Here is a 27,821-nt window from a genome sequence, read left to right as displayed (position 1 = left end):
ATGTATTGCTTGTGACTCACCTCTCATCCAAAAGTCATTTTCAGTTCTTACTGACGTAAGCGCATGTTGCTGTTTCGAGAGTTGTTATGTTAACCAGGCAGGTTGTTGTACCCACTGGTTCCTCCAACTCAAGGTTCCAAAGACTGTTGATACCTTTAGGTCATACTTCCACAGTTCTATCACCTCTATCACTAGGGTAACTGAAGTTGGGATGTGGTTAGGAAGAGCACTAAATATGAAGATCTCTAACTTAATTAATTGAAAACTACATCTGTATATGTGCCAAAACCTGGGATCAAAGCAGGGACCTTAAGATCTTCAGTCTAACGCTCTCCCAACTGAGCTATTCCGTGCAAAAAACTGCTAGTATGGAGGCTAAGTGGGGAGAAACAAATGTATATTTGAGTGATATATCTGGTGAAAATCTGTGAGGATTCTCAATCATCCAAATCATGGTTTCTTCCGATGTTCTACAAGTGTGTTGCTTGTGGCTCACCGCTCATCCAAAAGGCTTTTTCAGTCCTACCTGAATAAGAGCCAGTTGCTGTTTCGAGAGTCGTTATGTTCACCAAGCAGCTTGTTGTACCCACTGGTTCCTCCAAGTCAAGGTGTGAAAGGCCGTTGATAACTTTTGGTTGTACTTCAACATTTCTGTCTTCTCTATCACTACGGTAACAGAAGTTGGGATATGATTGCGAGAAGCACTGACTAAATATGAAGATGTCTAGCTTCATATATTGCAAACTACATCTTTACATCTGCGGAAACCCGGGATCGAACCAGGGACCTTTAGATCTTCAGTCTAACGCTCTCCCAACTGAGCTATTTCGGCATGCAAAACTACTTGTACGGATGCTACGTGGTGAGAAACAATTGTATATTTGAGTGATATATGTGGTGAAAATCTGTGAAGATTCTCAGTCCTCCAAATCATGATTTCTTCAGAAGTTCTACTAGTGTACAGATGTGTTGTTTGTGACTCATCTCTCATCCAAAAGGCTTTGTCAGTCCTACCTGAATAAGAGCCGGTTGCTGTTTCGAGAGTCCTTAATTTACCAGGCAGCTTGTTGTACCCACTGGTTCCTCCAAGTCAAGGTGTGAAAGTCTGTTGATACCTTTTGGTTATATTTAAACATTTCTGTCTTCTCTATCACTAGGGTAACAGAAGTTGGGGTGTGTTTGGGAGAAGCACTGACTAAATATGAAGATGTCCAGCTTCATATATTGCAAACTACATCTTTACATCTGCCGAAACCCGGGCTCGAACCAGGGACCTTTAGATCTTCAGTCTAACGCTCTCCCATCTGAGCTACTTCGGCATGCAAAACTACTTGTACGGAGACTACGTGGTGAGAAACAATTGTATATTTGAGTGATATATGTGGTGAAAATCTGTGAAGGTTCTCTCATCCAAATCATGATTTCTTCAGAAGTTCTACTAGTGTACTGATGTGTTGTTTGTGACTCATCTCTCATCCAAAAGGCTTTTTCAGTCCTAACTGATTAAAAGCCGGTTGCTGTTTCGAGAGTCCTTCATTTACCAGGCAGCTTGTTGTGCCCACTGGTTCCTGCAAGTCAAGGTGTGAAAGGCTGTTGATACCTTTTGGTTATATTTAAACATTTATGTCTTCTCTATCACTAGGGTAACAGAAGTTGGGGTTTGTTTGGGAGAAGCACTGACTAAAGATGAAGATATCTAGCTTCATATTGCAAACTACATCTTTACATCTGCCGAAACCCAGGATCGAAACAGGGACCTTTAGATCTTCAGTCTAATGCTCTCCCAACTGAGCTATTTCGGCATGAAAAATTACTTGTACGGAGGCTAAGTGGTGAGAAACAATTGTATATTTGAGTGTTATATGTGGGGACAATCTGTAAAACTCTCATTCATCCAAATCATGGTTTCATCAGAAGTTCTACAAGTGTACAGATGTGTTGTTTGTGACTCATCTCTCATCCAAAAGGCTTTTTCAGTCCTAACTGATTAAAAGCCGGTTGCTGTTTCGAGAGTCCTTAATTTACCAGGCAGCTTGTTGTACCCACTGGTTCCTCCAAGTCAAGGTGTGAAAGGCTGTTGATACCTTTTGGTTATATTTAAACATTTCTGTCATCTCTATCACTACGATAACAGAAGTTGGGATATGTTTGGGAGAAGCACTGACTAAATATGAAGATGTCTAGCTTCATATGTTGCAAATTACATCTTTACATCTGCCGAAACCCGGGATCGAACCAGGGACTTTTAGTCTAACGCTCTCCCAACTGAGCTATTTCGGCATGAAAAACTACTTGTACGGAGGCTACGTGGTGAGAAACAATTGTATATTTGAGTGATATATGTGGTGAAAATCTGTGAAGGTTCTCAGTCATCCAAATCATGGTTTCATCAGAAGTTCTACAAGTGTACAGATGTGTTGTTTGTGACTCATCTCTCATCCAAAAGGCTTTTTCAGTCCTACCTGATTAAAAGCCGGTTGCTGTTTCGAGAGTCCTTAATTTACCAGGCAGCTTGTTGTACCCACTGGTTCCATCAAGTCAAGGTGTGAAAGGCTGTTGATACCTTTTGGTTATATTTAAACATTTATGTCTTCTCTATCACTGGGGTAACAGAAGTTGGGGTGTGTTTGGGAGAAGCACTGACTAAATATGAAGATCTTTGGCTTCATGTATTGCAAACTACATCTTTACATCTGCCGAAACCCGGGATCGAACCAGGGACCTTTAGATTTTCAGTCTAACGCTCTCCCAACTGAGCTATTTCGGCATGAAAAACTACTTGTACGGAGACTACGTGGTGAGAAACAATTGTATATTTGAGTGATATATGTGGTGAAAATCTGTGAAGGTTCTCAGTCATCCAAATCATGATTTCTTCAGAAGTTCTACTAGTGTACTGATGTGTTGTTTGTGACTCATCTCTCATCCAAAAGGCTTTTTCAGTCCTAACTGATTAAAAGCCGGTTGCTGTTTCGAGAGTCCTTAATTCACCAGGCAGCTTGTTGTGCCCACTGGTTCCTGCAAGTCAAGGTGTGAAAGGTTGTTGATAACTTTTGGTTGTACTTCAGCATTTCTGTTTTCTCTATCACTAGGGTAACAGAAGTTGGGGTTTGTTTGGGAGAATCACTGACTAAATATGAAGATATCTAGCTTCATATTGCAAACTACATCTTTACATCTGCCGAAACTCAGGATCGAACCAAGGACCTTTAGATCTTCAGTCTAACGCTCTTCCAACTGAGCTATTTCGGCATGAAAAACTACTTGTACGGAGGCTAAGTGGATAGAAACAATTGTATATTTGAGTGATATATGTGGGGACAATCTGTAAAACTCTCATTCATCCAAATCATGGTTTCATCAGAAGTTCTACAAGTGTACAGATGTGTTGTTTATGACTCATCTCTCATCCAAAAGGCTTTTTCAGTCCTAACTGATTAAAAGCCGGTTGCTGTTTCGAGAGTCCTTAATTTACCAGGCAGCTTGTTGTACCCACTGGTTCCTCCATGTCAAGGTTTGAAAGGCTGTTGATAACTTTTGGTTGTACTTCAGCATTTCTGTCTTCTCTATCACTAGGGTAACAGAAGTTGGGGTGTGTTTGGGAGAAGTACTGACTAAATATGAAGATCTCTGGCTTCATGTATTGCAAATTACATCTTTACATCTACCGAAACCCGGGATCGAACCAGGGACCTTTAGATTTTCAGTCTAACGCTCTCCCAACTGAGCTATTTCGGCATGAAAAACTACTTGTACGGAGGCTACGTGGTGAGAAACAATTGTATATTTGAGTGATATATGTAGTGAAAATCTGTGAAGATTCTCAGTCATCCAAATCATGGTTTCATCAGAAGTTCTACAAGTGTAAAGATGTGTTGTTTGTGACTCATTTCTCGTCCAAAAGGCTTTTTCAGTCCTACCTGAATAAGAGCGGGTTGCTGTTTCGAGAGTCCTTAATTTACCAGGCAGCTTGTTGTGCCCACTGGTTCCTGCAAGTCAAGGTGTGAAAGGCTGTTGATACCTTTTGGTTATATTAAACATTTATGTCTTCTCTATCACTAGGGTAACAGAAGTTGGGGTTTGTTTGGGAGAAGCACTGACTAAAGATGAAGATATCTAGCTTCATATTGCAAACTACATCTTTACATCTGCCGAAACCCAGGATCGAAACAGGGACCTTTAGATCTTCAGTCTAATGCTCTCCCAACTGAGCTATTTCGGCATGAAAAATTACTTGTACGGAGGCTAAGTGGATAGAAACAATTGTATATTTGAGTGTTATATGTGGGGACAATCTGTAAAACTCTCATTCATCCAAATCATGGTTTCATCAGAAGTTCTACAAGTGTACAGATGTGTTGTTTGTGACTCATCTCTCATCCAAAAGGCTTTTTCAGTCCTAACTGATTAAAAGCCGGTTGCTGTTTCTAGAGTCCTTAATTTACCAGGCAGCTTGTTGTACCCACTGGTTCCTCCAAGTCAAGGTGTGAAAGGCTGTTGATACCTTTTGGTTATATTTAAACATTTCTGTCTTCTCTATCACTACGATAACAGAAGTTGGGATATGTTTGGGAGAAGCACTGACTAAATATGAAGATGTCTAGCTTCATATGTTGCAAATTACATCTTTACATCTGCCGAAACCCGGGATCGAACCAGGGACTTTTAGTCTAACGCTCTCCCAACTGAGCTATTTCGGCATGAAAAACTACTTGTACGGAGGCTACGTGGTGAGAAACAATTGTATATTTGAGTGATATATGTGGTGAAAATCTGTGAAGGTTCTCAGTCATCCAAATCATGATTTCTTCAGAAGTTCTACTAGTGTACTGATGTGTTGTTTGTGACTCATCTCTCATCCAAAAGGCTTTTTCAGTCCTAACTGATTAAAAGCCGGTTGCTGTTTCGAGAGTCCTTAATTTACCAGGCAGCTTGTTGTACCCACTGGTTCCATCAAGTCAAGGTGTGAAAGGCTGTTGATACCTTTTGGTTATATTTAAACATTTATGTCTTCTCTATCACTGGGGTAACAGAAGTTGGGGTGTGTTTGGGAGAAGCACTGACTAAATATGAAGATCTTTGGCTTCATGTATTGCAAACTACATCTTTACATCTGCCGAAACCCGGGATCGAACCAGGGACCTTTAGATTTTCAGTCTAACGCTCTCCCAACTGAGCTATTTCGGCATGAAAAACTACTTGTACGGAGACTACGTGGTGAGAAACAATTGTATATTTGAGTGATATATGTGGTGAAAATCTGTGAAGGTTCTCAGTCATCCAAATCATGATTTCTTCAGAAGTTCTACTAGTGTACTGATGTGTTGTTTGTGACTCATCTCTCATCCAAAAGGCTTTTTCAGTCCTAACTGATTAAAAGCCGGTTGCTGTTTCGAGAGTCCTTAATTCACCAGGCAGCTTGTTGTGCCCACTGGTTCCTGCAAGTCAAGGTGTGAAAGGTTGTTGATAACTTTTGGTTGTACTTCAGCATTTCTGTTTTCTCTATCACTAGGGTAACAGAAGTTGGGGTTTGTTTGGGAGAATCACTGACTAAATATGAAGATATCTAGCTTCATATTGCAAACTACATCTTTACATCTGCCGAAACTCAGGATCGAACCAAGGACCTTTAGATCTTCAGTCTAACGCTCTTCCAACTGAGCTATTTCGGCATGAAAAACTACTTGTACGGAGGCTAAGTGGATAGAAACAATTGTATATTTGAGTGATATATGTGGGGACAATCTGTAAAACTCTCATTCATCCAAATCATGGTTTCATCAGAAGTTCTACAAGTGTACAGATGTGTTGTTTATGACTCATCTCTCATCCAAAAGGCTTTTTCAGTCCTAACTGATTAAAAGCCGGTTGCTGTTTCGAGAGTCCTTAATTTACCAGGCAGCTTGTTGTACCCACTGGTTCCTCCATGTCAAGGTTTGAAAGGCTGTTGATAACTTTTGGTTGTACTTCAGCATTTCTGTCTTCTCTATCACTAGGGTAACAGAAGTTGGGGTGTGTTTGGGAGAAGTACTGACTAAATATGAAGATCTCTGGCTTCATGTATTGCAAATTACATCTTTACATCTACCGAAACCCGGGATCGAACCAGGGACCTTTAGATTTTCAGTCTAACGCTCTCCCAACTGAGCTATTTCGGCATGAAAAACTACTTGTACGGAGGCTACGTGGTGAGAAACAATTGTATATTTGAGTGATATATGTGGTGAAAATCTGTGAAGATTCTCAGTCATCCAAATCATGATTTCTTCAGAAGTTCTACTAGTGTACTGATGTGTTGTTTGTGACTCATCTCTCATCCAAAAGGCTTTTTCAGTCCTACCTGATAAAAAGCCGGTTGCTGTTTCGAGAGTCGTTCATTTACCAGGCAGCTTGTTGTACCCACTGGTTCCTCCATGTCAAGGTGTGAAAGGCTGTTGATAACTTTTGGTTGTACTTCAACATTTCTGTCTTATCTATCACTAGGGTTACATAAATTGGGGTGTGTTTGGGAGAAGCACTGACTAAATATGAAGATGTCTAGCTTCATATGTTGCAAATTACATCTTTACATCTGCGGAAACCCGGGATCGAACCAGGGACCTTTAGATCTTCAGTCTAACGCTCTCCCAACTGAGCTATTTCGGCATGAAAAACTACTTGTACGGAGGCTACGTGCTGAGAAACAATTGTATATTTGAGTGATATATGTGGTGAAAATCTGTGAAGATTCTCAGTCATCCAAATCATGGTTTCATCAGAAGTTCTACAAGTGTACAGATGTGTTGTTTGTGACTCATCTCTCATCCAAAAGGCTTTTTCAGTCGTACCTGAATAAGAGCCGGTTGCTGTTTCGAGAGTCGTTAATTTACCAGGCAGCTTGTTGTACCCACTGGTTCCTCCATGTCAAGGTGTGAAAGGCTGTTGATAACTTTTGGTTGTACTTCAACATTTCTGTCTTCTCTATCACTAGGGTAACATAAGTTGGGGTGTGTTTGGGAGAAGCACTGACTAAATATGAAGATGTCTAGCTTCATATGTTGCAAATTACATCTTTACATCTGCCGAAACCCGGGATCGAACCAGGGACCTTTAGATCTTCAGTCTAACGCTCTCCCAACTGAGCTATTTCGGCATGAAAAACTACTTGTACGGAGACTACGTGGTGAGAAACAATTGTATATTTGAGTGATATATGTGGTGAAAATCTGTGAAGGTTCTCAGTCATCCAAATCATGATTTCTTCAGAAGTTCTACTAGTGTACTGATGTGTTGTTTGTGACTCATCTCTCATCCAAAAGGCTTTTTCAGTCCTACCTGATTAAAAGCCGGTTGCTGTTTCGAGAGTCGTTAATTTACCAGGCAGCTTGTTGTACCCACTGGTTCCTCCATGTCAAGGTGTGACAGGCTGTTGATTACTTTTGGTTGTACTTCAACATTTCTGTCTTCTCTATCACTAGGGTTACATAAATTGGGGTGTGTTTGGGAGAAGCACTGACTAAATATGAAGATGTCTAGCTTCATATGTTGCAAATTACATCTGCGGAAACCCGGGATCGAACCAGGGACCTTTATAGCTTCAGTCTAACGCTCTCCCAACTGAGCTATTTCGGCATGCAAAACTACTTGTACGGAGAATACGTGGTGAGAAACAATTGTATATTTGAGTGATATATGTGGTGAAAATCTGTGAAGGTTCTCAGTCATCCAAATCATGATTTCTTCAGAAGTTCTACTAGTGTACTGATGTGTTGTTTGTGACTCATCTCTCATCCAAAAGGCTTTTTCAGTCCTAACTGATTAAAAGCCGGTTGCTGTTTCGAGAGTCCTTCATTTACCAGGCAGCTTGTTGTACCCACTGGTTCCTCCAAGTCAAGGTGTGAAAGGCTGTTGATACCTTTTGGTTATATTTAAACATTTATGTCTTCTCTATCACTAGGGTAACAGAAGTTGGGGTGTGTTTGGGAGAAGCACTGACTAAATATGAAGATCTCTGGCTTCATGTATTGCAAACTACATATTTACATCTGCCGAAACCCGGGATCGAACCAGGGACCTTTAGATCTTCAGTCTAACGCTCTCCCAACTGAGCTATTTCGGCATGAAAAACTACTTGTACGGAGGCTAAGTGGATAGAAACAATTGTATATTTGAGTGATATATGTGGGGACAATCTGTAAAACTCTCATTCATCCAAATCATGGTTTCATCAGAAGTTCTACAAGTGTACAGATGTGTTGTTTATGACTCATCTCTCATCCAAAAGGCTTTTTCAGTCCTAACTGATTAAAAGCCGGTTGCTGTTTCGAGAGTCGTTAATTTACCAGGCAGCTTGTTGTACCCACTGGTTCCTCCATGTCAAGGTGTGAAAGGCTGTTGATAACTTTTGGTTGTACTTCAGCATTTCTGTCTTCTCTATCACTAGGGTAACAGAAGTTGGGGTGTGTTTGGGAGAAGCACTGACTAAATATGAAGATCTCTGGCTTCATGTATTGCAAATTACATCTTTACATCTGCCAAAACCCGGGATCGAACCAGGGATCTTTAGATCTTCAGTCTAACGCTCTCCCAACTGAGCTATTTCGGCATGAAAAACTACTTGTACGGAGGCTACGTGGTGAGAAACAATTGTATATTTGAGTTATATATGTGGTGAAAATCTGTGAAGATTCTCAGTCATCCAAATCATGGTTTCATCAGAAGTTCTACAAGTGTACAGATGTGTTGTTTGTGACTCATCTCTCATCCAAAAGGCTTTTTCAGTCGTACCTGAATAAGAGCCGGTTGCAGTTTCGAGAGTCGTTAATTTACCAGGCAGCTTGTTGTACCCACTGGTTCCTCCATGTCAAGGTGTGAAAGGCTGTTGATAACTTTTGGTTGTACTTCAGCATTTCTGTCTTCTCTATCACTAGGGTTACATAAATTGGGGTGTGTTTGGGAGAAGCACTGACTAAATATGAAGATGTCTAGCTTCATATGTTGCAAATTACATCTGCGGAAACCCGGGATCGAACCAGGGACCTTTAGATCTTCAGTCTAACGCTCTCCCAACTGAGCTATTTCGGCATGAAAAGCTACTTGTACGGAGACTACGTGGTGAGAAACAATTGTATATTTGAGTGATATATGTGGTGAAAATCTGTGAAGGTTCTCAGTCATCCAAATCATGATTTCTTCAGAAGTTCTACTAGTGTACTGATGTGTTGTTTGTGACTCATCTCTCATCCAAAAGGCTTTTTCAGTCCTACCTGATTAAAAGCCGGTTGCTGTTTCGAGAGTCGTTAATTTACCAGGCAGCTTGTTGTACCCACTGGTTCCTCCATGTCAAGGTGTGAAAGGCTGTTGATAACTTTTGGTTGTACTTCAACATTTCTGTCTTCTCTATCACTAGGGTTACATAAATTGGGGTGTGTTTGGGAGAAGCACTGACTAAATATGAAGATGTCTAGTTTCATATGTTGCAAATTACATCTGCGGAAACCCGGGATCGAACCAGGGACCTTTATAGCTTCAGTCTAACGCTCTCCCAACTGAGCTATTTCGGCATGCAAAACTACTTGTACGGAGAATACGTGGTGAGAAACAATTGTATATTTGAGTGATATATGTGGTGAAAATCTGTGAAGGTTCTCAGTCATCCAAATCATGATTTCTTCAGAAGTTCTACTAGTGTACTGATGTGTTGTTTGTGACTCATCTCTCATCCAAAAGGCTTTTTCAGTCCTAACTGATTAAAAGCCGGTTGCTGTTTCGAGAGTCCTTCATTTACCAGGCAGCTTGTTGTACCCACTGGTTCCTCCAAGTCAAGGTGTGAAAGGCTGTTGATACCTTTTGGTTATATTTAAACATTTATGTCTTCTCTATCACTAGGGTAACAGAAGTTGGGGTGTGTTTGGGAGAAGCACTGACTAAATATGAAGATCTCTGGCTTCATGTATTGCAAACTACATATTTACATCTGCCGAAACCCGGGATCGAACCAGGGACCTTTAGATCTTCAGTCTAACGCTCTCCCAACTGAGCTATTTCGGCATGAAAAACTACTTGTACGGAGGCTAAGTGGATAGAAACAATTGTATATTTGAGTGATATATGTGGGGACAATCTGTAAAACTCTCATTCATCCAAATCATGGTTTCATCAGAAGTTCTACAAGTGTACAGATGTGTTGTTTATGACTCATCTCTCATCCAAAAGGCTTTTTCAGTCCTCACTGATTAAAAGCCGGTTGCTGTTTCGAGAGTCGTTAATTTACCAGGCAGCTTGTTGTACCCACTGGTTCCTCCATGTCAAGGTGTGAAAGGCTGTTGATAACTTTTGGTTGTACTTCAGCATTTCTGTCTTCTCTATCACTAGGGTAACAGAAGTTGGGGTGTGTTTGGGAGAAGCACTGACTAAATATGAAGATCTCTGGCTTCATGTATTGCAAATTACATCTTTACATCTGCCGAAACCCGGGATCGAACCAGGGATCTTTAGATCTTCAGTCTAACGCTCTCCCAACTGAGCTATTTCGGCATGAAAAACTACTTGTACGGAGGCTACGTGGTGAGAAACAATTGTATATTTGAGTGATATATGTGGTGAAAATCTGTGAAGATTCTCAGTCATCCAAATCATGGTTTCATCAGAAGTTCTACAAGTGTACAGATGTGTTGTTTGTGACTCATCTCTCATCCAAAAGGCTTTTTCAGTCGTACCTGAATAAGAGCCGGTTGCAGTTTCGAGAGTCGTTAATTTACCAGGCAGCTTGTTGTACCCACTGGTTCCTCCATGTCAAGGTGTGAAAGGCTGTTGATAACTTTTGGTTGTACTTCAACATTTCTGTCTTCTCTATCACTAGGGTAACATAAGTTGGGGTGTGTTTGGGAGAAGCACTGACTAAATATGAAGATGTCTAGCTTCATATGTTGCAAATTACATCTTTACATCTGCCGAAACCCGGGATCGAACCAGGGACCTTTAGATCTTCAGTCTAACGCTCTCCCAACTGAGCTATTTCGGCATGAAAAGCTACTTGTACGGAGACTACGTGGTGAGAAACAATTGTATATTTGAGTGATATATGTGGTGAAAATCTGTGAAGGTTCTCAGTCATCCAAATCATGATTTCTTCAGAAGTTCTACTAGTGTACTGATGTGTTGTTTGTGACTCATCTCTCATCCAAAAGGCTTTTTCAGTCCTACCTGATTAAAAGCCGGTTGCTGTTTCGAGAGTCGTTAATTTACCAGGCAGCTTGTTGTACCCACTGGTTCCTCCATGTCAAGGTGTGAAAGGCTGTTGATAACTTTTGGTTGTACTTCAACATTTCTGTCTTCTCTATCACTAGGGTTACATAAATTGGGGTGTGTTTGGGAGAAGCACTGACTAAATATGAAGATGTCTAGTTTCATATGTTGCAAATTACATCTGCGGAAACCCGGGATCGAACCAGGGACCTTTATAGCTTCAGTCTAACGCTCTCCCAACTGAGCTATTTCGGCATGAAAAACTACTTGTACGGAGAATACGTGGTGAGAAACAATTGTATATTTGAGTGATATATGTGGTGAAAATCTGTGAAGGTTCTCAGTCATCCAAATCATGATTTCTTCAGAAGTTCTACTAGTGTACTGATGTGTTGTTTGTGACTCATCTCTCATCCAAAAGGCTTTTTCAGTCCTAACTGATTAAAAGCCGGTTGCTGTTTCGAGAGTCCTTCATTTACCAGGCAGCTTGTTGTACCCACTGGTTCCTCCAAGTCAAGGTGTGAAAGGCTGTTGATACCTTTTGGTTATATTTAAACATTTATGTCTTCTCTATCACTAGGGTAACAGAAGTTGGGGTGTGTTTGGGAGAAGCACTGACTAAATATGAAGATCTCTGGCTTCATGTATTGCAAACTACATATTTACATCTGCCGAAACCCGGGATCGAACCAGGGACCTTTAGATCTTCAGTCTAACGCTCTCCCAACTGAGCTATTTCGGCATGAAAAACTACTTGTACGGAGAATACGTGGTGAGAAACAATTGTATATTTGAGTGATATATGTGGTGAAAATCTGTGAAGGTTCTCAGTCATCCAAATCATGATTTCTTCAGAAGTTCTACTAGTGTACTGATGTGTTGTTTTTGACTCATCTCTCATCCAAAAGGCTTTTTCAGTCCTACCTGATTAAAAGCCGGTTGCTGTTTCGAGAGTCGTTAATTTACCAGGCAGCTTGTTGTACCCACTGGTTCCTCCATGTCAAGGTGTGAAAGGCTGTTGATAACTTTTGGTTGTACTTCAACATTTCTGTCTTCTCTATCACTAGGGTTACATAAATTGGGGTGTGTTTGGGAGAAGCACTGACTAAATATGAAGATGTCTAGCTTCATATGTTGCAAATTACATCTTTACATCTGCGGAAACCCGGGATCGAACCAGGGACCTTTATAGCTTCAGTCTAACCCTCTCCCAACTGAGCTATTTCGGCATGAAAAACTACTTGTACGGAGAATACGTGGTGAGAAACAATTGTATATTTGAGTGATATATGTGGTGAAAATCTGTGAAGGTTCTCAGTCATCCAAATCATGATTTCTTCAGAAGTTCTACTAGTGTACTGATGTGTTGTTTGTGACTCATCTCTCATCCAAAAGGCTTTTTCAGTCCTAACTGATTAAAAGCCGGTTGCTGTTTCGAGAGTCCTTAATTTACCAGGCAGCTTGTTGTACCCACTGGTTCCTCCAAGTCAAGGTGTGAAAGGCTGTTGATACCTTTTGGTTATATTTAAACATTTATGTCTTCTCTATCACTGGGGTAACAGAAGTTGGGGTGTGTTTGGGAGAAGCACTGACTAAATATGAAGATGTCTAGCTTCATATGTTGCAAATTACATCTTTACATCTGCTGAAACCCGGGATCGAACCAGGGACCTTTAGATCTTCAGTCTAACGCTCTCCCAACTGAGCTATTTCGGCATGAAAAACTACTTGTACGGAGACTACGTGGTGAGAAACAATTGTATATTTGAGTGATATATGTGGTGAAAATCTGTGAAGGTTCTCAGTCATCCAAATCATGATTTCTTCAGAAGTTCTACTAGTGTACTGATGTGTTGTTTGTGACTCATCTCTCATCCAAAAGGCTTTTTCAGTCCTACCTGATTAAAAGCCGGTTGCTGTTTCGAGAGTCGTTAATTTACCAGGCAGCTTGTTGTACCCACTGGTTCCTCCATGTCAAGGTGTGAAAGGCTGTTGATAACTTTTGGTTGTACTTCAACATTTCTGTCTTCTCTATCACTAGGGTTACATAAATTGGGGTGTGTTTGGGAGAAGCACTGACTAAATATGAAGATGTCTAGCTTCATATGTTGCAAATTACATCTGCGGAAACCCGGGATCGAACCAGGGACCTTTATAGCTTCAGTCTAACGCTCTCCCAACTGAGCTATTTCGGCATGGAAAACTACTTGTACGGAGGCTACGTGGTGAGAAACAATTGTATATTTGAGTGATATATGTGGTGAAAATCTGTGAAGGTTCTCAGTCATCCAAATCATGATTTCTTCAGAAGTTCTACTAGTGTACTGATGTGTTGTTTGTGACTCATCTCTCATCCAAAAGGCTTTTTCAGTCCTAACTGATTAAAAGCCGGTTGCTGTTTCGAGAGTCCTTCATTTACCAGGCAGCTTGTTGTGCCCACTGGTTCCTCCAAGTCAAGGTGTGAAAGGCTGTTGATACCTTTTGGTTATATTTAAACATTTATGTCTTCTCTATCACTGGGGTAACAGAAGTTGGGGTGTGTTTGGGAGAAGCACTGACTAAATATGAAGATCTTTGGCTTCATGTATTGCAAACTACATCTTTACATCTGCCGAAACCCGGGATCGAACCAGGGACCTTTAGATCTTCAGTCTAATGATCTCCAAACTGAGCTATTTCGGCATGAAAAATTACTTGTACGGAGACTACGTGGTGAGAAACAATTGTATATTTGAGTGATATATGTGGTGAAAATCTGTGAAGATTCTCAGTCATCAAAATCATGGTTTCATCAGAAGTTCTACAAGTGTGTTGTTTGTGACTCATCTCTCTTCCAAAAGGCTTTTTCAGTCCTAACTGATTAAAAGACGGCTGCTGTTTCGAGAGTCGTTAATTTACCAGGCAGCTTGTTGTACCCACTGGTTCCTCCAAGTCAAGGTGTGAAAGTGTGTTGATAACTTTTGGTTGTACTTCAACATTTCTGTCTTCTCTATCATTAGGGTAACAGAAGTTGGGGTGTGTTTGGGAGAAGCACTGACTAAATATGAAGATCTCTGGCTTCATGTATTGCAAACTACATATTTACATCTGCCGAAACCCGGGATCAAACCAGGGACCTTTAGATCTTCAGTCTAACTCTCTCCCAACTGAGCTATTTCGGCACGAAAAATTACTTGTACGGAGACTACGGGGTGAGAAACAATTGTATATTTGAGTGATATATGTGGTGAAAATCTGTGAAGATTCTCAGTCATCCAAATCATGGTTTCATCAGAAGTTCTACAAGTGTGTTGTTTGTGACTCATCTCTCATCAAAAAGGCTTTTTCAGTCCTAACTGATTAAAAGCCGGTTGCTGTTTCGAGAGTCCTTAATTTACCAGGCAGCTTGTTGTACCCACTTGTTCCTCCAAGTCAAGGTGTGAAAGGCTGTTGATACCTTTTGGTTATATTTAAACATTTATGTCTTCTCTATCACTAGGGTAACAGAAGTTGGGGTGTGTTTGGGAGAAGCACTGACTAAATATGAAGATCTCTGGCTTCATGTATTGCAAACTACATATTTACATCTGCCGAAACCCGGGATCAAACCAGGGACCTTTAGATCTTCAGTCTAACGCTCTCCCAACTGAGCTATTTCGGCATGAAAAACTACTTGTACGGAGGCTACGTGGTGAGAAACAATTGTATATTTGAGTGATATATGTGGTGAAAATCTGTGAAGGTTCTCAGTCATCCAAATCATGATTTCTTCAGAAGTTCTACTAGTGTACTGATGTGTTGTTTGTGACTCATCTCTCATCCAAAAGGCTTTTTCAGTCCTAACTGATTAAAAGCCGGTTGCTGTTTCGAGAGTCCTTCATTTACCAGGCAGCTTGTTGTACCCACTGGTTCCTCCAAGTCAAGGTGTGAAAGGCTGTTGATAACTTTTGGTTATATTTAAACATTTATGTCTTCTCTATCATTAGGGTAACAGAAGTTGGGGTGTGTTTGGGAGAAGCACTGACTAAATATGAAGATCTCTGGCTTCATGTATTGCAAACTACATATTTACATCTGCCGAAACCCGGGATCGAACCAGGGACCTTTAGATCTTCAGTCTAACGCTCTCCCAACTGAGCTATTTCGGCATGAATAACTACTTGTACGGAGGCTACGTGGTGAGAAACAATTGTATATTTGAGTGATATATGTGGTGAAAATCTGTGAAGATTCTCAGTCATCCAAATCATGGTTTCATCAGAAGTTCTACAAGTGTACAGATGTGTTGTTTGTGACTCATCTCTCATCCAAAAGGCTTTTTCAGTCCTACCTGAATAAGAGCGGGTTGCTGTTTCGAGAGTCGTTAATTTACCAGGCAGCTTGTTGTACCCACTGGTTCCTCCAAGTCAAGGTGTGAAAGGCTGTTGATAACTTTTGGTTGTTCTTCAACATTTCTGTCTTCTCTATCACTAGGGTAACATAAGTTGGGGTGTGTTTGGGAGAAGCACTGACTAAATATGAAGATGTCTAGCTTCATTTGTTGCAAACTACATCTTTACATCTGCCGAAACTCAGGATCGAACCAAGGACCTTTAGATCTTCAGTCTAACACTCTTCCAACTGAGCTATTTCGGCATGAAAAACTACTTGTACGGAGGCTAAGTGGATATAAACAATTGTATATTTGAGTGATATATGTGGGGACAATCTGTAAAACTCTCATTCATCCAAATCATGGTTTCATCAGAAGTTCTACAAGTGTACAGATGTGTTGTTTGTGACTCATCTCTCATCCAAAAGGCTTTTTCAGTCCTAACTGATTAAAAGCCGGTTGCTGTTTCGAGAGTCCTTAATTTACCAGGCAGCTTGTTGTACCCACTGGTTCCTCCATGTCAAGGTGTGAAAGGCTGTTGATAACTTTTGGTTGTACTTCAACATTTCTGTCTTCTCTATCACTAGGGTAACATAGGTTGGGGTGTGTTTGGGAGAAGCACTGACTAAATATGAAGATGTCTAGCTTCATTTGTTGCAAATTACATCTTTACATCTGCCGAAACCCGGGATCGAACCAGGGACCTTTAGATCTTCAGTCTAACACTCTCCCAACTGAGCTATTTCGGCATGGAAAACTACTTGTACGGAGGCTACGTGGTGAGAAACAATTGTATATTTGAGTGATATATGTGGTGAAAATCTGTGAAGGTTCTCAGTCATCCAAATCATGATTTCTTCAGAAGTTCTACTAGTGTACAGATGTGTTGTTTGTGACTCATCTCTCATCCAAAAGGCTTTTTCAGTCCTAACTGATTAAAAGCCGGTTGCTGTTTCGAGAGTCCTTCATTTACCAGGCAGCTTGTTGTGCCCACTGGTTCCTCCAAGTCAAGGTGTGAAAGGCTGTTGATACCTTTTGGTTATATTTAAACATTTATGTCTTCTCTATCACTGGGGTAACAGAAGTTGGGGTGTGTTTGGGAGAAGCACTGACTAAATATGAAGATCTTTGGCTTCATGTATTGCAAACTACATCTTTACATCTGCCGAAACCCGGGATCGAACCAGGGACCTTTAGATCTTCAGTCTAATGATCTCCAAACTGAGCTATTTCGGCATGAAAAATTACTTGTACGGAGACTACGTGGTGAGAAACAATTGTATATTTGAGTGATATATGTGGTGAAAATCTGTGAAGATTCTCAGTCATCAAAATCATGGTTTCATCAGAAGTTCTACAAGTGTGTTGTTTGTGACTCATCTCTCTTCCAAAAGGCTTTTTCAGTCCTAACTGATTAAAAGACGGCTGCTGTTTCGAGAGTCGTTAATTTACCAGGCAGCTTGTTGTACCCACTGGTTCCTCCAAGTCAAGGTGTGAAAGTGTGTTGATAACTTTTGGTTGTACTTCAACATTTCTGTCTTCTCTATCATTAGGGTAACAGAAGTTGGGGTGTGTTTGGGAGAAGCACTGACTAAATATGAAGATCTCTGGCTTCATGTATTGCAAACTACATATTTACATCTGCCGAAACCCGGGATCAAACCAGGGACCTTTAGATCTTCAGTCTAACTCTCTCCCAACTGAGCTATTTCGGCACGAAAAATTACTTGTACGGAGACTACGGGGTGAGAAACAATTGTATATTTGAGTGATATATGTGGTGAAAATCTGTGAAGATTCTCAGTCATCCAAATCATGGTTTCATCAGAAGTTCTACAAGTGTGTTGTTTGTGACTCATCTCTCATCAAAAAGGCTTTTTCAGTCCTAACTGATTAAAAGCCGGTTGCTGTTTCGAGAGTCCTTAATTTACCAGGCAGCTTGTTGTACCCACTTGTTCCTCCAAGTCAAGGTGTGAAAGGCTGTTGATACCTTTTGGTTATATTTAAACATTTATGTCTTCTCTATCACTAGGGTAACAGAAGTTGGGGTGTGTTTGGGAGAAGCACTGACTAAATATGAAGATCTCTGGCTTCATGTATTGCAAACTACATATTTACATCTGCCGAAACCCGGGATCAAACCAGGGACCTTTAGATCTTCAGTCTAACGCTCTCCCAACTGAGCTATTTCGGCATGAAAAACTACTTGTACGGAGGCTACGTGGTGAGAAACAATTGTATATTTGAGTGATATATGTGGTGAAAATCTGTGAAGGTTCTCAGTCATCCAAATCATGATTTCTTCAGAAGTTCTACTAGTGTACTGATGTGTTGTTTGTGACTCATCTCTCATCCAAAAGGCTTTTTCAGTCCTAACTGATTAAAAGCCGGTTGCTGTTTCGAGAGTCCTTCATTTACCAGGCAGCTTGTTGTACCCACTGGTTCCTCCAAGTCAAGGTGTGAAAGGCTGTTGATAACTTTTGGTTATATTTAAACATTTATGTCTTCTCTATCATTAGGGTAACAGAAGTTGGGGTGTGTTTGGGAGAAGCACTGACTAAATATGAAGATCTCTGGCTTCATGTATTGCAAACTACATATTTACATCTGCCGAAACCCGGGATCGAACCAGGGACCTTTAGATCTTCAGTCTAACGCTCTCCCAACTGAGCTATTTCGGCATGAATAACTACTTGTACGGAGGCTACGTGGTGAGAAACAATTGTATATTTGAGTGATATATGTGGTGAAAATCTGTGAAGATTCTCAGTCATCCAAATCATGGTTTCATCAGAAGTTCTACAAGTGTACAGATGTGTTGTTTGTGACTCATCTCTCATCCAAAAGGCTTTTTCAGTCCTACCTGAATAAGAGCGGGTTGCTGTTTCGAGAGTCGTTAATTTACCAGGCAGCTTGTTGTACCCACTGGTTCCTCCAAGTCAAGGTGTGAAAGGCTGTTGATAACTTTTGGTTGTTCTTCAACATTTCTGTCTTCTCTATCACTAGGGTAACATAAGTTGGGGTGTGTTTGGGAGAAGCACTGACTAAATATGAAGATGTCTAGCTTCATTTGTTGCAAACTACATCTTTACATCTGCCGAAACTCAGGATCGAACCAAGGACCTTTAGATCTTCAGTCTAACACTCTTCCAACTGAGCTATTTCGGCATGAAAAACTACTTGTACGGAGGCTAAGTGGATATAAACAATTGTATATTTGAGTGATATATGTGGGGACAATCTGTAAAACTCTCATTCATCCAAATCATGGTTTCATCAGAAGTTCTACAAGTGTACAGATGTGTTGTTTGTGACTCATCTCTCATCCAAAAGGCTTTTTCAGTCCTAACTGATTAAAAGCCGGTTGCTGTTTCGAGAGTCCTTAATTTACCAGGCAGCTTGTTGTACCCACTGGTTCCTCCATGTCAAGGTGTGAAAGGCTGTTGATAACTTTTGGTTGTACTTCAACATTTCTGTCTTCTCTATCACTAGGGTAACATAGGTTGGGGTGTGTTTGGGAGAAGCACTGACTAAATATGAAGATGTCTAGCTTCATTTGTTGCAAATTACATCTTTACATCTGCCGAAACCCGGGATCGAACCAGGGACCTTTAGATCTTCAGTCTAACACTCTCCCAACTGAGCTATTTCGGCATGGAAAACTACTTGTACGGAGGCTACGTGGTGAGAAACAATTGTATATTTGAGTGATATATGTGGTGAAAATCTGTGAAGGTTCTCAGTCATCCAAATCATGATTTCTTCAGAAGTTCTACTAGTGTACAGATGTGTTGTTTGTGACTCATCTCTCATCCAAAAGGCTTTTTCAGTCCTAACTGATTAAAAGCCGGTTGCTGTTTCGAGAGTCCTTAATTTACCAGGCAGCTTGTTGTACCCACTTGTTCCTCCAAGTCAAGGTGTGAAAGGCTGTTGATACCTTTTGGTTATATTTAAACATTTATGTCTTCTCTATCACTAGGGTAACAGAAGTTGGGGTGTGTTTGGGAGAAGCACTGACTAAATATGAAGATCTCTGGCTTCGTGTATTGCAAACTACATCTTTACATCTGCCGAAACCCGGGATCAAACCAGGGACCTTTAGATCTTCAGTCTAACGCTCTCCCAACTGAGCTATTTCGGCATGAAAAACTACTTGTACGGAGGCTACGTGGTGAGAAACAATTGTATATTTGAGTGATATATGTGGTGAAAATCTGTGAAGATTCTCAGTCATCAAAATCATGGTTTCATCAGAAGTTCTACTAGTGTACTGATGTGTTGTTTGTGATTCATCTCTCATCCAAAAGGCTTTTTCAGTCCTACCTGATAAAAAGCCGGTTGCTGTTTCGAGAGTCGTTAATTTACCAGGCAGCTTGTTGTACCCACTGGTTCCTCCAAGTCAAGGTGTGAAAGGCTGTTGATACCTTTTGGTTATATTTAAACATTTATGTCTTCTCTATCACTAGGGTAACAGAAGTTGGGGTGTGTTTGGGAGAAGCACTGACTAAATATGAAGATCTCTGGCTTCATGTATTGCAAACTACATATTTACATCTGCCGAAACCCGGGATCGAACCAGGGACCTTTAGATCTTCAGTCTAACGCTCTCCCAACTGAGCTATTTCGGCATGAAAAACTACTTGTACGGAGAATACGTGGTGAGAAACAATTGTATATTTGAGTGATATATGTGGTGAAAATCTGTGAAGGTTCTCAGTCATCCAAATCATGATTTCTTCAGAAGTTCTACTAGTGTACAGATGTGTTGTTTGTGACTCATCTCTCATCCAAAAGGCTTTTTCAGTCCTAACTGATTAAAAGCCGGTTGCTGTTTCGAGAGTCCTTAATTTACCAGGCAGCTTGTTGTACCCACTGGTTCCTCCAAGTCATGGTGTGAAAGGCTGTTGATACCTTTTGGTTATATTTAAACATTTCTGTCTTCTCTATCACTAGGGTAACATAAGTTGGGGTGTGTTTGGGAGAAGCACTGACTAAATATGAAGATGTCTGGCTTCATGTATTGCAAACTACGTATTTCCATCTGCCGAAACCCGGGATCGAACCAGGGACCTTTCGATCTTCAGTCTAACGCTCTCCCAACTGAGCTATTTCGGCATGAAAAACTACTTGTACGGAGGCTACGTGGTGAGAAACAATTGTATATTTGAGTGATATATGTGGTGAAAATCTGTGAAGATTCTCAGTCATCCAAATCATGGTTTCATCAGAAGTTCTACAAGTGTGTTGTTTGTGACTCATCTCTCTTCCAAAAGGCTTTTTCAGTCCTAACTGATTAAAAGACGGCTGCTGTTTCGAGAGTCGTTAATTTACCAGGCAGCTTGTTGTACCCACTGGTTCCTCCAAGTCAAGGTGTGAAAGTGTGTTGATAACTTTTGGTTGTACTTCAACATTTCTGTCTTCTCTATCATTAGGGTAACAGAAGTTGGGGTGTGTTTGGGAGAAGCACTGACTAAATATGAAGATCTCTGGCTTCATGTATTGCAAACTACATATTTACATCTGCCGAAACCCGGGATCAAACCAGGGACCTTTAGATCTTCAGTTTAACGCTCTCCCAACTGAGCTATTTCTTCATGAAAAAATACTTGTACAGAGGCTAAGTGGTGAGAAACAAATGAATATTTGATTGATATATGTGGTGAAAATCTGTGAAGATTCTCAGTCATCCAAATCATGGTTTCATCAGAAGTTCTACAAGTGTGTTGTTTGTGACTCATCTCTCATCAAAAAGGCTTTTTCAGTCCTAACTGATTAAAAGCCGGTTGCTGTTTCGAGAGTCGTTAATTTACCAGGCAGCTTGTTGTACCCACTGGTTCCTCCAAATCAAGGTGTGAAAGGCTGTTGATACCTTTTGGTTGTACTTCAACATTTCTGTCTTCTCTATCATTAGGGTAACAGAAGTTGGGGTGTGTTTGGGAGAAGCACTGACTAAATATGAAGATGTCTAGCTTCATATATTGCAAACTACATATTTCCATCTGCCGAAACCCGGGATCGAACCAGGGACCTTTAGATCTTCAGTCTAACGCTCTCCCAACTGAGCTATTTCGGCATGAAAAACTACTTGTACGGAGGCTACGTGGTGAGAAACAATTGTATATTTGAGTGATATATGTGGTGAAAATCTGTGAAGATTCTCAGTCATCCAAATCATGATTTCTTCAGAAGTTCTACTAGTGTACTGATGTGTTGTTTGTGATTCATCTCTCATCCAAAAGGCTTTTTCAGTCCTACCTGATAAAAAGCCGGTTGCTGTTTCGAGAGTCGTTAATTTACCAGGAAGCTTGTTGTACCCACTGGTTCCTCCAAGTCAAGGTGTGAAAGGCTGTTGATACCTTTTGGTTATATTTAAACATTTATGTCTTCTCTATCACTAGGGTAACAGAAGTTGGGGTGTGTTTGGGAGAAGCACTGACTAAATATGAAGATCTCTGGCTTCATGTATTGCGAACTACATATTTACATCTGCCGAAACCCGGGATCGAACCAGGGACCTTTAGATCTTCAGTCTAACGCTCTCCCAACTGAGCTATTTCGGCATGAAAAAATACTTGTACGGAGAATACGTGGTGAGAAACAATTGTATATTTGAGTGATATATGTGGTGAAAATCTGTGAAGGTTCTCAGTCATCCAAATCATGATTTCTTCAGAAGTTCTACTAGTGTACAGATGTGTTGTTTGTGACTCATCTCTCATCCAAAAGGCTTTTTCAGTCCTAACTGATTAAAAGCCGGTTGCTGTTTCGAGAGTCCTTAATTTACCAGGCAGCTTGTTGTACCCACTGGTTCCTGCAAGTCATGGTGTGAAAGGCTGTTGATACCTTTTGGTTATATTTAAACATTTATGTCTTCTCTATCACTAGGGTAACATAAGTTGGGGTGTGTTTGGGAGAAGCACTGACTAAATATGAAGATCTCTGGCTTCATGTATTGCAAACTACATTTTTACATCTGCCGAAACCCAGGATCGAACCAGGGACCTTTAGATCTTCAGTCTAACGCTCTCCCAACTGAGCTATTTCGGCATGAAAAACTACTTGTACGGAGGCTACGTTGTGAGAAACAATTGTATATTTGAGCGATATATGTGGTGAAAATCTGTGAAGATTCTCAGTCATCCAAATCATGGTTTCATCAGAAGTTCTACAAGTGTACAGATGTGTTGTTTGTGACTCATCTCTCATCCAAAAGGCTTTTTCAGTCCTACCTGAATAAGAGCGGGTTGCTGTTTCGAGAGTCGTTAATTTACCAGGCAGCTTGTTGTACCCACTGGTTCCTCCATGTCAAGGTGTGAAAGGCTGTTGATAACTTTTGGTTGTACTTCAACATTTCTGTCTTCTCTATCACTAGGGTAACATAAGTTGGGGTGTGTTTGGGAGAAGCACTGACTTAATATGAAGATGTCTAGCTTCATTTGTTGCAAATTACATCTTTACATCTGCCGAAACCCAGGATCGAACCAGGGACCTTTAGATCTTCAGTCTAACGCTCTCCCAACTGAGCTATTTCGGCATGAAAAACTACTTGTACGGAGGCTACGTGGTGAGAAACAATTGTATATTTGAGTGATATATGTGGTGAAAATCTGTGAAGGTTCTCAGTCATCCAAATCATGATTTCTTCAGAAGTTCTACTAGTGTACAGATGTGTTGTTTGTGACTCATCTCTCATCCAAAAGGCTTTTTCAGTCCTAACTGATTAAAAGCCGGTTGCTGTTTCGAGAGTCCTTAATTTACCAGGCAGCTTGTTGTACCCACTGGTTCCTCCAAGTCAAGGTGTGAAAGGCTGTTGATACCTTTTGGTTATATTTAAACATTTATGTCTTCTCTATCACTAGGGTAACAGAAGTTGGGGTGTGTTTGGGAGAAGCACTGACTAAATATGAAGATGTCTAGCTTCATATTGCAAACTACATCTTTACATCTGCCGAAACCCGGGATCGAACCAGGGACCTTTAGATCTTCAGTCTAACGTTCTCCCAACTGAGCTATTTCGGCATGAAAAAATACTTGTACAGAGGCTAAGTGGTGAGAAACAAATGTATATTTGACTGATATATGTGGTGAAAATCTGTGAAGATTCTCAGTCATCCAAATCATGATTTCTTCAGAAGTTCTACTAGTGTACAAATATGTTGTTTGTGACTCATCTCTCTTCCAAAAGGCTTTTTCAGTCCTAACTGATTAAAAGCCGGTTGCTGTTTCGAGAGTCGTTAATTTACCAGGCAGCTTGTTGTACCCACTGGTTCCTCCAAGTCAAGGTGTGAAAGGCTGTTGATAACTTTTGGTTGTATTTCAACATTTCTGTCTTCTCTATCATTAGGGTAACAGAAGTTGGGGTGTGTTTGGGAGAAGCACTGACTAAGTATGAAGATCTCTGGCTTCATGTATTGCAAACTACATGTTTACATCTGCCGAAACCCGGGATCGAACCAGGGACCTTTAGATCTTCAGTCTAACGCTCTCCCAACTGAGCTATTTCGGCATGAAATGCTACCTGTACGGAGGCTACGTGGTGAGAAACAATTGTATATTTGAGTGATATATGTGGTGAAAATCTGTGAAGATTCTCAGTCATCCAAATCATGGTTTCATCAGAAGTTCTACAAGTGTGTTGTTTGTGATTCATCTCTCATCCAAAAGGCTTTTTCAGTCCTAACTGATTAAAAGCCGGTTGCTGTTTTGAGAGTCGTTAATTTACCAGGCAGCTTGTTGTACCCACTGGTTCCTCCAAGTCAAGGTGTGAAAGGCTGTTGATACCTTTTGGTTATATTTAAACATTTCTGTCTTCTCTATCACTAGGGTAACAGAAGTTGGGGTGTGTTTGGGAGAAGCACTGACTAAATATGAAGATGTCTAGCTTCATATTGCAAACTACATCTTTACATCTGCCGAAACCCGGGATCGAACCAGGGACCTTTAGATCTTCAGTCTAACGCTCTCCCAACTGAGCTATTTCGGCATGAAAAAATACTTGTACAGAGGCTAAGTGGTGAGAAACAAATGTATATTTGAGTGATATATGTGGTGAAAATCTGTGAAGATTCTCAGTCATCCAAATCATGATTTCTTCAGAAGTTCTACTAGTGTACAAATATGTTGTTTGTGACTCATCTCTCTTCCAAAAGGCTTTTTCAGTCCTAACTGATTAAAAGCCGGTTGCTGTTTCGAGAGTCGTTAATTTACCAGGCAGCTTGTTGTACCCACTGGTTCCTCCATGTCAAGGTGTGAAAGGCTGTTGATAACTTTTGGTTGTACTTCAACATTTCTGTCTTCTCTATCACTAGGGTAACATAAGTTGGGGTGTGTTTGGGAGAAGCACTGACTAAATATGAAGATGTCTAGCTTCATATGTTGCAAATTACATCTTTACATCTGCCGAAACCCGGGATCGAACCAGGGACCTTTAGATCTTCAGTCTAACGCTCTCCCAACTGAGCTATTTCGGCATGAAAAACTACTTGTACGGAGGCTACGTGGTGAGAAACAATTGTATATTTGAGTGATATATGTGGTGAAAATCTGTGAAGATTCTCAGTCATCCAAATCATGATTTCTTCAGAAGTTCTACTAGTGTACTGATGTGTTGTTTGTGATTCATCTCTCATCCAAAAGGCTTTTTCAGTCCTACCTGATAAAAAGCCGGTTGCTGTTTCGAGAGTCGTTAATTTACCAGGCAGCTTGTTGTACCCACTGGTTCCTCCAAGTCAAGGTGTGAAAGGCTGTTGATACCTTTTGGTTATATTTAAACATTTATGTCTTCTCTATCACTAGGGTAACAGAAGTTGGGGTGTGTTTGGGAGAAGCACTGACTAAATATGAAGATGTCTAGCTTCATATATTGCAAACTACATATTTCCATCTGCCGAAACCCGGGATCGAACCAGGGACCTTTAGATCTTCAGTCTAACGCTCTCCCAACTGAGCTATTTCGGCATGAAAAACTACTTGTACGGAGGCTACGTGGTGAGAAACAATTGTATATTTGAGTGATATATGTGGTGAAAATCTGTGAAGATTCTCAGTCATCCAAATCATGATTTCTTCAGAAGTTCTACTAGTGTACTGATGTGTTGTTTGTGATTCATCTCTCATCCAAAAGGCTTTTTCAGTCCTACCTGATAAAAAGCCGGTTGCTGTTTCGAGAGTCGTTAATTTACCAGGCAGCTTGTTGTACCCACTGGTTCCTCCAAGTCAAGGTGTGAAAGGCTGTTGATACCTTTTGGTTATATTTAAACATTTATGTCTTCTCTATCACTAGGGTAACAGAAGTTGGGGTGTGTTTGGGAGAAGCACTGACTAAATATGAAGATCTCTGGCTTCATGTATTGCAAACTACATATTTACATCTGCCGAAACCCGGGATCGAACCAGGGACCTTTAGATCTTCAGTCTAACGCTCTCCCAACTGAGCTATTTCGGCATGAAAAAATACTTGTACGGAGAATACGTGGTGAGAAACAATTGTATATTTGAGTGATATATGTGGTGAAAATCTGTGAAGGTTCTCAGTCATCCAAATCATGATTTCTTCAGAAGTTCTACTAGTGTACAGATGTGTTGTTTGTGACTCATCTCTCATCCAAAAAGCTTTTTCAGTCCTAACTGATTAAAAACCGGTTGCTGTTTCGAGAGTCCTTAATTTACCAGGCAGCTTGTTGTACCCACTGGTTCCTGCAAGTCATGGTGTGAAAGGCTGTTGATACCTTTTGGTTATATTTAAACATTTATGTCTTCTCTATCACTAGGGTAACATAAGTTGGGGTGTGTTTGGGAGAAGCACTGACTAAATATGAAGATCTCTGGCTTCATGTATTGCAAACTACATTTTTACATCTGCCGAAACCCGGGATCGAACCAGGGACCTTTAGATCTTCAGTCTAACGCTCTCCCAACTGAGCTATTTCGGCATGAAAAACTACTTGTACGGAGGCTACTTTGTGAGAAACAATTGTATATTTGAGCGATATATGTGGTGAAAATCTGTGAAGATTCTCAGTCATCCAAATCATGGTTTCATCAGAAGTTCTACAAGTGTACAGATGTGTTGTTTGTGACTCATCTCTCATCCAAAAGGCTTTTTCAGTCCTACCTGAATAAGAGCGGGTTGCTGTTTCGAGAGTCGTTAATTTACCAGGCAGCTTGTTGTACCCACTGGTTCCTCCATGTCAAGGTGTGAAAGGCTGTTGATAACTTTTGGTTGTACTTCAACATTTCTGTCTTCTCTATCACTAGGGTAACATAAGTTGGGGTGTGTTTGGGAGAAGCACTGACTTACTATGAAGATGTCTAGCTTCATTTGTTGCAAATTACATCTTTACATCTGCCGAAACCCAGGATCGAACCAGGGACCTTTAGATCTTCAGTCTAACGCTCTCCCAACTGAGCTATTTCGGCATGAAAAACTACTTGTACGGAGGCTACGTGGTGAGAAACAATTGTATATTTGAGTGATATATGTGGTGAAAATCTGTGAAGGTTCTCAGTCATCCAAATCATGATTTCTTCAGAAGTTCTACTAGTGTACAGATGTGTTGTTTGTGACTCATCTCTCATCCAAAAGGCTTTTTCAGTCCTAACTGATTAAAAGCCGGTTGCTGTTTCGAGAGTCCTTAATTTACCAGGCAGCTTGTTGTACCCACTGGTTCCTCCAAGTCAAGGTGTGAAAGGCTGTTGATACCTTTTGGTTATATTTAAACATTTATGTCTTCTCTATCACTAGGGTAACAGAAGTTGGGGTGTGTTTGGGAGAAGCACTGACTAAATATGAAGATGTCTAGCTTCATGTATTGCAAACTACATCTTTACATCTGCCGAAACCCGGGATCGAACCAGGGACCTTTAGATCTTCAGTCTAACGCTCTCCCAACTGAGCTATTTCGGCATGAAAAACTACTTGTACGGAGGCTACGTGGTGAGAAACAATTGTATATTTGAGTGATATATGTGGTGAAAATCTGTGAAGATTCTCAGTCATCCAAATCATGGTTTCATCAGAAGTTCTACAAGTGTGTTGTTTGTGACTCATCTCTCATCCAAAAGGCTTTTTCAGTCCTAACTGATTAAAAGCCGGTTGCTGTTTTGAGAGTCGTTAATTTACCAGGCAGCTTGTTGTACCCACTGGTTCCTCCAAGTCAAGGTGTGAAAGGCTGTTGATAACTTTTGGTTGTACTTCAACATTTCTGTCTTCTCTATCATTAGGGTAACAGAAGTTGGGGTGTGT

At 40.7% G+C, this 27,821-nt stretch overlaps 53 non-coding genes across 53 annotated transcripts; all 53 read right to left on the bottom strand.

Annotated features, from left to right (window-relative positions):
• Positions 1-759: 759 nt before the first annotated feature.
• On the bottom strand, positions 760-832 carry trnaf-gaa (transfer RNA phenylalanine (anticodon GAA)). The gene has a single exon. It is a non-coding gene; the product is annotated as a tRNA-Phe (tRNA).
• Positions 833-1,246: 414 nt separating this feature from the next.
• Positions 1,247-1,319, bottom strand: trnaf-gaa (transfer RNA phenylalanine (anticodon GAA)). The gene has a single exon. It is a non-coding gene; the product is annotated as a tRNA-Phe (tRNA).
• A 410-nt stretch (positions 1,320-1,729) lies between these two features.
• On the bottom strand, positions 1,730-1,802 carry trnaf-gaa (transfer RNA phenylalanine (anticodon GAA)). Its single transcript has one exon. It is a non-coding gene; the product is annotated as a tRNA-Phe (tRNA).
• An 892-nt stretch (positions 1,803-2,694) lies between these two features.
• On the bottom strand, positions 2,695-2,767 carry trnaf-gaa (transfer RNA phenylalanine (anticodon GAA)). The gene has a single exon. It is a non-coding gene; the product is annotated as a tRNA-Phe (tRNA).
• Positions 2,768-3,179: 412 nt separating this feature from the next.
• Positions 3,180-3,252, bottom strand: trnaf-gaa (transfer RNA phenylalanine (anticodon GAA)). The gene has a single exon. It is a non-coding gene; the product is annotated as a tRNA-Phe (tRNA).
• Positions 3,253-3,665: 413 nt separating this feature from the next.
• On the bottom strand, positions 3,666-3,738 carry trnaf-gaa (transfer RNA phenylalanine (anticodon GAA)). Its single transcript has one exon. It is a non-coding gene; the product is annotated as a tRNA-Phe (tRNA).
• A 411-nt stretch (positions 3,739-4,149) lies between these two features.
• Positions 4,150-4,222, bottom strand: trnaf-gaa (transfer RNA phenylalanine (anticodon GAA)). The gene has a single exon. It is a non-coding gene; the product is annotated as a tRNA-Phe (tRNA).
• Positions 4,223-5,114: 892 nt separating this feature from the next.
• Positions 5,115-5,187, bottom strand: trnaf-gaa (transfer RNA phenylalanine (anticodon GAA)). Its single transcript has one exon. It is a non-coding gene; the product is annotated as a tRNA-Phe (tRNA).
• A 412-nt stretch (positions 5,188-5,599) lies between these two features.
• trnaf-gaa (transfer RNA phenylalanine (anticodon GAA)) lies at positions 5,600-5,672 on the bottom strand. Its single transcript has one exon. It is a non-coding gene; the product is annotated as a tRNA-Phe (tRNA).
• Positions 5,673-6,085: 413 nt separating this feature from the next.
• trnaf-gaa (transfer RNA phenylalanine (anticodon GAA)) lies at positions 6,086-6,158 on the bottom strand. The gene has a single exon. It is a non-coding gene; the product is annotated as a tRNA-Phe (tRNA).
• Positions 6,159-6,572: 414 nt separating this feature from the next.
• On the bottom strand, positions 6,573-6,645 carry trnaf-gaa (transfer RNA phenylalanine (anticodon GAA)). The gene has a single exon. It is a non-coding gene; the product is annotated as a tRNA-Phe (tRNA).
• Positions 6,646-7,059: 414 nt separating this feature from the next.
• On the bottom strand, positions 7,060-7,132 carry trnaf-gaa (transfer RNA phenylalanine (anticodon GAA)). The gene has a single exon. It is a non-coding gene; the product is annotated as a tRNA-Phe (tRNA).
• A 406-nt stretch (positions 7,133-7,538) lies between these two features.
• On the bottom strand, positions 7,539-7,611 carry trnaf-gaa (transfer RNA phenylalanine (anticodon GAA)). Its single transcript has one exon. It is a non-coding gene; the product is annotated as a tRNA-Phe (tRNA).
• A 414-nt stretch (positions 7,612-8,025) lies between these two features.
• Positions 8,026-8,098, bottom strand: trnaf-gaa (transfer RNA phenylalanine (anticodon GAA)). The gene has a single exon. It is a non-coding gene; the product is annotated as a tRNA-Phe (tRNA).
• A 413-nt stretch (positions 8,099-8,511) lies between these two features.
• Positions 8,512-8,584, bottom strand: trnaf-gaa (transfer RNA phenylalanine (anticodon GAA)). The gene has a single exon. It is a non-coding gene; the product is annotated as a tRNA-Phe (tRNA).
• Positions 8,585-8,990: 406 nt separating this feature from the next.
• On the bottom strand, positions 8,991-9,063 carry trnaf-gaa (transfer RNA phenylalanine (anticodon GAA)). Its single transcript has one exon. It is a non-coding gene; the product is annotated as a tRNA-Phe (tRNA).
• A 406-nt stretch (positions 9,064-9,469) lies between these two features.
• Positions 9,470-9,542, bottom strand: trnaf-gaa (transfer RNA phenylalanine (anticodon GAA)). Its single transcript has one exon. It is a non-coding gene; the product is annotated as a tRNA-Phe (tRNA).
• A 414-nt stretch (positions 9,543-9,956) lies between these two features.
• trnaf-gaa (transfer RNA phenylalanine (anticodon GAA)) lies at positions 9,957-10,029 on the bottom strand. Its single transcript has one exon. It is a non-coding gene; the product is annotated as a tRNA-Phe (tRNA).
• A 413-nt stretch (positions 10,030-10,442) lies between these two features.
• trnaf-gaa (transfer RNA phenylalanine (anticodon GAA)) lies at positions 10,443-10,515 on the bottom strand. Its single transcript has one exon. It is a non-coding gene; the product is annotated as a tRNA-Phe (tRNA).
• A 414-nt stretch (positions 10,516-10,929) lies between these two features.
• On the bottom strand, positions 10,930-11,002 carry trnaf-gaa (transfer RNA phenylalanine (anticodon GAA)). Its single transcript has one exon. It is a non-coding gene; the product is annotated as a tRNA-Phe (tRNA).
• A 406-nt stretch (positions 11,003-11,408) lies between these two features.
• On the bottom strand, positions 11,409-11,481 carry trnaf-gaa (transfer RNA phenylalanine (anticodon GAA)). Its single transcript has one exon. It is a non-coding gene; the product is annotated as a tRNA-Phe (tRNA).
• A 414-nt stretch (positions 11,482-11,895) lies between these two features.
• trnaf-gaa (transfer RNA phenylalanine (anticodon GAA)) lies at positions 11,896-11,968 on the bottom strand. The gene has a single exon. It is a non-coding gene; the product is annotated as a tRNA-Phe (tRNA).
• A 901-nt stretch (positions 11,969-12,869) lies between these two features.
• trnaf-gaa (transfer RNA phenylalanine (anticodon GAA)) lies at positions 12,870-12,942 on the bottom strand. Its single transcript has one exon. It is a non-coding gene; the product is annotated as a tRNA-Phe (tRNA).
• A 406-nt stretch (positions 12,943-13,348) lies between these two features.
• On the bottom strand, positions 13,349-13,421 carry trnaf-gaa (transfer RNA phenylalanine (anticodon GAA)). Its single transcript has one exon. It is a non-coding gene; the product is annotated as a tRNA-Phe (tRNA).
• A 414-nt stretch (positions 13,422-13,835) lies between these two features.
• Positions 13,836-13,908, bottom strand: trnaf-gaa (transfer RNA phenylalanine (anticodon GAA)). The gene has a single exon. It is a non-coding gene; the product is annotated as a tRNA-Phe (tRNA).
• Positions 13,909-14,314: 406 nt separating this feature from the next.
• trnaf-gaa (transfer RNA phenylalanine (anticodon GAA)) lies at positions 14,315-14,387 on the bottom strand. Its single transcript has one exon. It is a non-coding gene; the product is annotated as a tRNA-Phe (tRNA).
• Positions 14,388-14,793: 406 nt separating this feature from the next.
• trnaf-gaa (transfer RNA phenylalanine (anticodon GAA)) lies at positions 14,794-14,866 on the bottom strand. Its single transcript has one exon. It is a non-coding gene; the product is annotated as a tRNA-Phe (tRNA).
• A 414-nt stretch (positions 14,867-15,280) lies between these two features.
• trnaf-gaa (transfer RNA phenylalanine (anticodon GAA)) lies at positions 15,281-15,353 on the bottom strand. Its single transcript has one exon. It is a non-coding gene; the product is annotated as a tRNA-Phe (tRNA).
• Positions 15,354-15,767: 414 nt separating this feature from the next.
• Positions 15,768-15,840, bottom strand: trnaf-gaa (transfer RNA phenylalanine (anticodon GAA)). The gene has a single exon. It is a non-coding gene; the product is annotated as a tRNA-Phe (tRNA).
• A 413-nt stretch (positions 15,841-16,253) lies between these two features.
• Positions 16,254-16,326, bottom strand: trnaf-gaa (transfer RNA phenylalanine (anticodon GAA)). The gene has a single exon. It is a non-coding gene; the product is annotated as a tRNA-Phe (tRNA).
• A 414-nt stretch (positions 16,327-16,740) lies between these two features.
• Positions 16,741-16,813, bottom strand: trnaf-gaa (transfer RNA phenylalanine (anticodon GAA)). Its single transcript has one exon. It is a non-coding gene; the product is annotated as a tRNA-Phe (tRNA).
• A 406-nt stretch (positions 16,814-17,219) lies between these two features.
• On the bottom strand, positions 17,220-17,292 carry trnaf-gaa (transfer RNA phenylalanine (anticodon GAA)). The gene has a single exon. It is a non-coding gene; the product is annotated as a tRNA-Phe (tRNA).
• A 406-nt stretch (positions 17,293-17,698) lies between these two features.
• On the bottom strand, positions 17,699-17,771 carry trnaf-gaa (transfer RNA phenylalanine (anticodon GAA)). The gene has a single exon. It is a non-coding gene; the product is annotated as a tRNA-Phe (tRNA).
• A 414-nt stretch (positions 17,772-18,185) lies between these two features.
• trnaf-gaa (transfer RNA phenylalanine (anticodon GAA)) lies at positions 18,186-18,258 on the bottom strand. Its single transcript has one exon. It is a non-coding gene; the product is annotated as a tRNA-Phe (tRNA).
• Positions 18,259-18,672: 414 nt separating this feature from the next.
• On the bottom strand, positions 18,673-18,745 carry trnaf-gaa (transfer RNA phenylalanine (anticodon GAA)). The gene has a single exon. It is a non-coding gene; the product is annotated as a tRNA-Phe (tRNA).
• A 413-nt stretch (positions 18,746-19,158) lies between these two features.
• trnaf-gaa (transfer RNA phenylalanine (anticodon GAA)) lies at positions 19,159-19,231 on the bottom strand. Its single transcript has one exon. It is a non-coding gene; the product is annotated as a tRNA-Phe (tRNA).
• A 414-nt stretch (positions 19,232-19,645) lies between these two features.
• Positions 19,646-19,718, bottom strand: trnaf-gaa (transfer RNA phenylalanine (anticodon GAA)). The gene has a single exon. It is a non-coding gene; the product is annotated as a tRNA-Phe (tRNA).
• A 414-nt stretch (positions 19,719-20,132) lies between these two features.
• trnaf-gaa (transfer RNA phenylalanine (anticodon GAA)) lies at positions 20,133-20,205 on the bottom strand. Its single transcript has one exon. It is a non-coding gene; the product is annotated as a tRNA-Phe (tRNA).
• A 414-nt stretch (positions 20,206-20,619) lies between these two features.
• On the bottom strand, positions 20,620-20,692 carry trnaf-gaa (transfer RNA phenylalanine (anticodon GAA)). Its single transcript has one exon. It is a non-coding gene; the product is annotated as a tRNA-Phe (tRNA).
• A 406-nt stretch (positions 20,693-21,098) lies between these two features.
• trnaf-gaa (transfer RNA phenylalanine (anticodon GAA)) lies at positions 21,099-21,171 on the bottom strand. The gene has a single exon. It is a non-coding gene; the product is annotated as a tRNA-Phe (tRNA).
• Positions 21,172-21,577: 406 nt separating this feature from the next.
• Positions 21,578-21,650, bottom strand: trnaf-gaa (transfer RNA phenylalanine (anticodon GAA)). The gene has a single exon. It is a non-coding gene; the product is annotated as a tRNA-Phe (tRNA).
• Positions 21,651-22,064: 414 nt separating this feature from the next.
• On the bottom strand, positions 22,065-22,137 carry trnaf-gaa (transfer RNA phenylalanine (anticodon GAA)). The gene has a single exon. It is a non-coding gene; the product is annotated as a tRNA-Phe (tRNA).
• Positions 22,138-22,551: 414 nt separating this feature from the next.
• Positions 22,552-22,624, bottom strand: trnaf-gaa (transfer RNA phenylalanine (anticodon GAA)). Its single transcript has one exon. It is a non-coding gene; the product is annotated as a tRNA-Phe (tRNA).
• A 414-nt stretch (positions 22,625-23,038) lies between these two features.
• trnaf-gaa (transfer RNA phenylalanine (anticodon GAA)) lies at positions 23,039-23,111 on the bottom strand. Its single transcript has one exon. It is a non-coding gene; the product is annotated as a tRNA-Phe (tRNA).
• Positions 23,112-23,523: 412 nt separating this feature from the next.
• On the bottom strand, positions 23,524-23,596 carry trnaf-gaa (transfer RNA phenylalanine (anticodon GAA)). The gene has a single exon. It is a non-coding gene; the product is annotated as a tRNA-Phe (tRNA).
• A 414-nt stretch (positions 23,597-24,010) lies between these two features.
• On the bottom strand, positions 24,011-24,083 carry trnaf-gaa (transfer RNA phenylalanine (anticodon GAA)). The gene has a single exon. It is a non-coding gene; the product is annotated as a tRNA-Phe (tRNA).
• A 404-nt stretch (positions 24,084-24,487) lies between these two features.
• On the bottom strand, positions 24,488-24,560 carry trnaf-gaa (transfer RNA phenylalanine (anticodon GAA)). The gene has a single exon. It is a non-coding gene; the product is annotated as a tRNA-Phe (tRNA).
• Positions 24,561-24,974: 414 nt separating this feature from the next.
• On the bottom strand, positions 24,975-25,047 carry trnaf-gaa (transfer RNA phenylalanine (anticodon GAA)). Its single transcript has one exon. It is a non-coding gene; the product is annotated as a tRNA-Phe (tRNA).
• A 414-nt stretch (positions 25,048-25,461) lies between these two features.
• Positions 25,462-25,534, bottom strand: trnaf-gaa (transfer RNA phenylalanine (anticodon GAA)). Its single transcript has one exon. It is a non-coding gene; the product is annotated as a tRNA-Phe (tRNA).
• Positions 25,535-25,948: 414 nt separating this feature from the next.
• trnaf-gaa (transfer RNA phenylalanine (anticodon GAA)) lies at positions 25,949-26,021 on the bottom strand. Its single transcript has one exon. It is a non-coding gene; the product is annotated as a tRNA-Phe (tRNA).
• Positions 26,022-26,435: 414 nt separating this feature from the next.
• Positions 26,436-26,508, bottom strand: trnaf-gaa (transfer RNA phenylalanine (anticodon GAA)). The gene has a single exon. It is a non-coding gene; the product is annotated as a tRNA-Phe (tRNA).
• Positions 26,509-26,922: 414 nt separating this feature from the next.
• Positions 26,923-26,995, bottom strand: trnaf-gaa (transfer RNA phenylalanine (anticodon GAA)). Its single transcript has one exon. It is a non-coding gene; the product is annotated as a tRNA-Phe (tRNA).
• Positions 26,996-27,409: 414 nt separating this feature from the next.
• Positions 27,410-27,482, bottom strand: trnaf-gaa (transfer RNA phenylalanine (anticodon GAA)). The gene has a single exon. It is a non-coding gene; the product is annotated as a tRNA-Phe (tRNA).
• Between the last annotated feature and the right edge of the window lie 339 nt (positions 27,483-27,821).

Source organism: Limanda limanda, chromosome 4, assembly GCF_963576545.1.
Source record: "Limanda limanda chromosome 4, fLimLim1.1, whole genome shotgun sequence".
NCBI classification, from domain to species: domain Eukaryota; kingdom Metazoa; phylum Chordata; class Actinopteri; order Pleuronectiformes; family Pleuronectidae; genus Limanda; species Limanda limanda.
The sequence above is the reverse complement of the archived record's forward strand: the minus strand, read 5'-3'. Positions and strand labels throughout refer to the sequence as shown.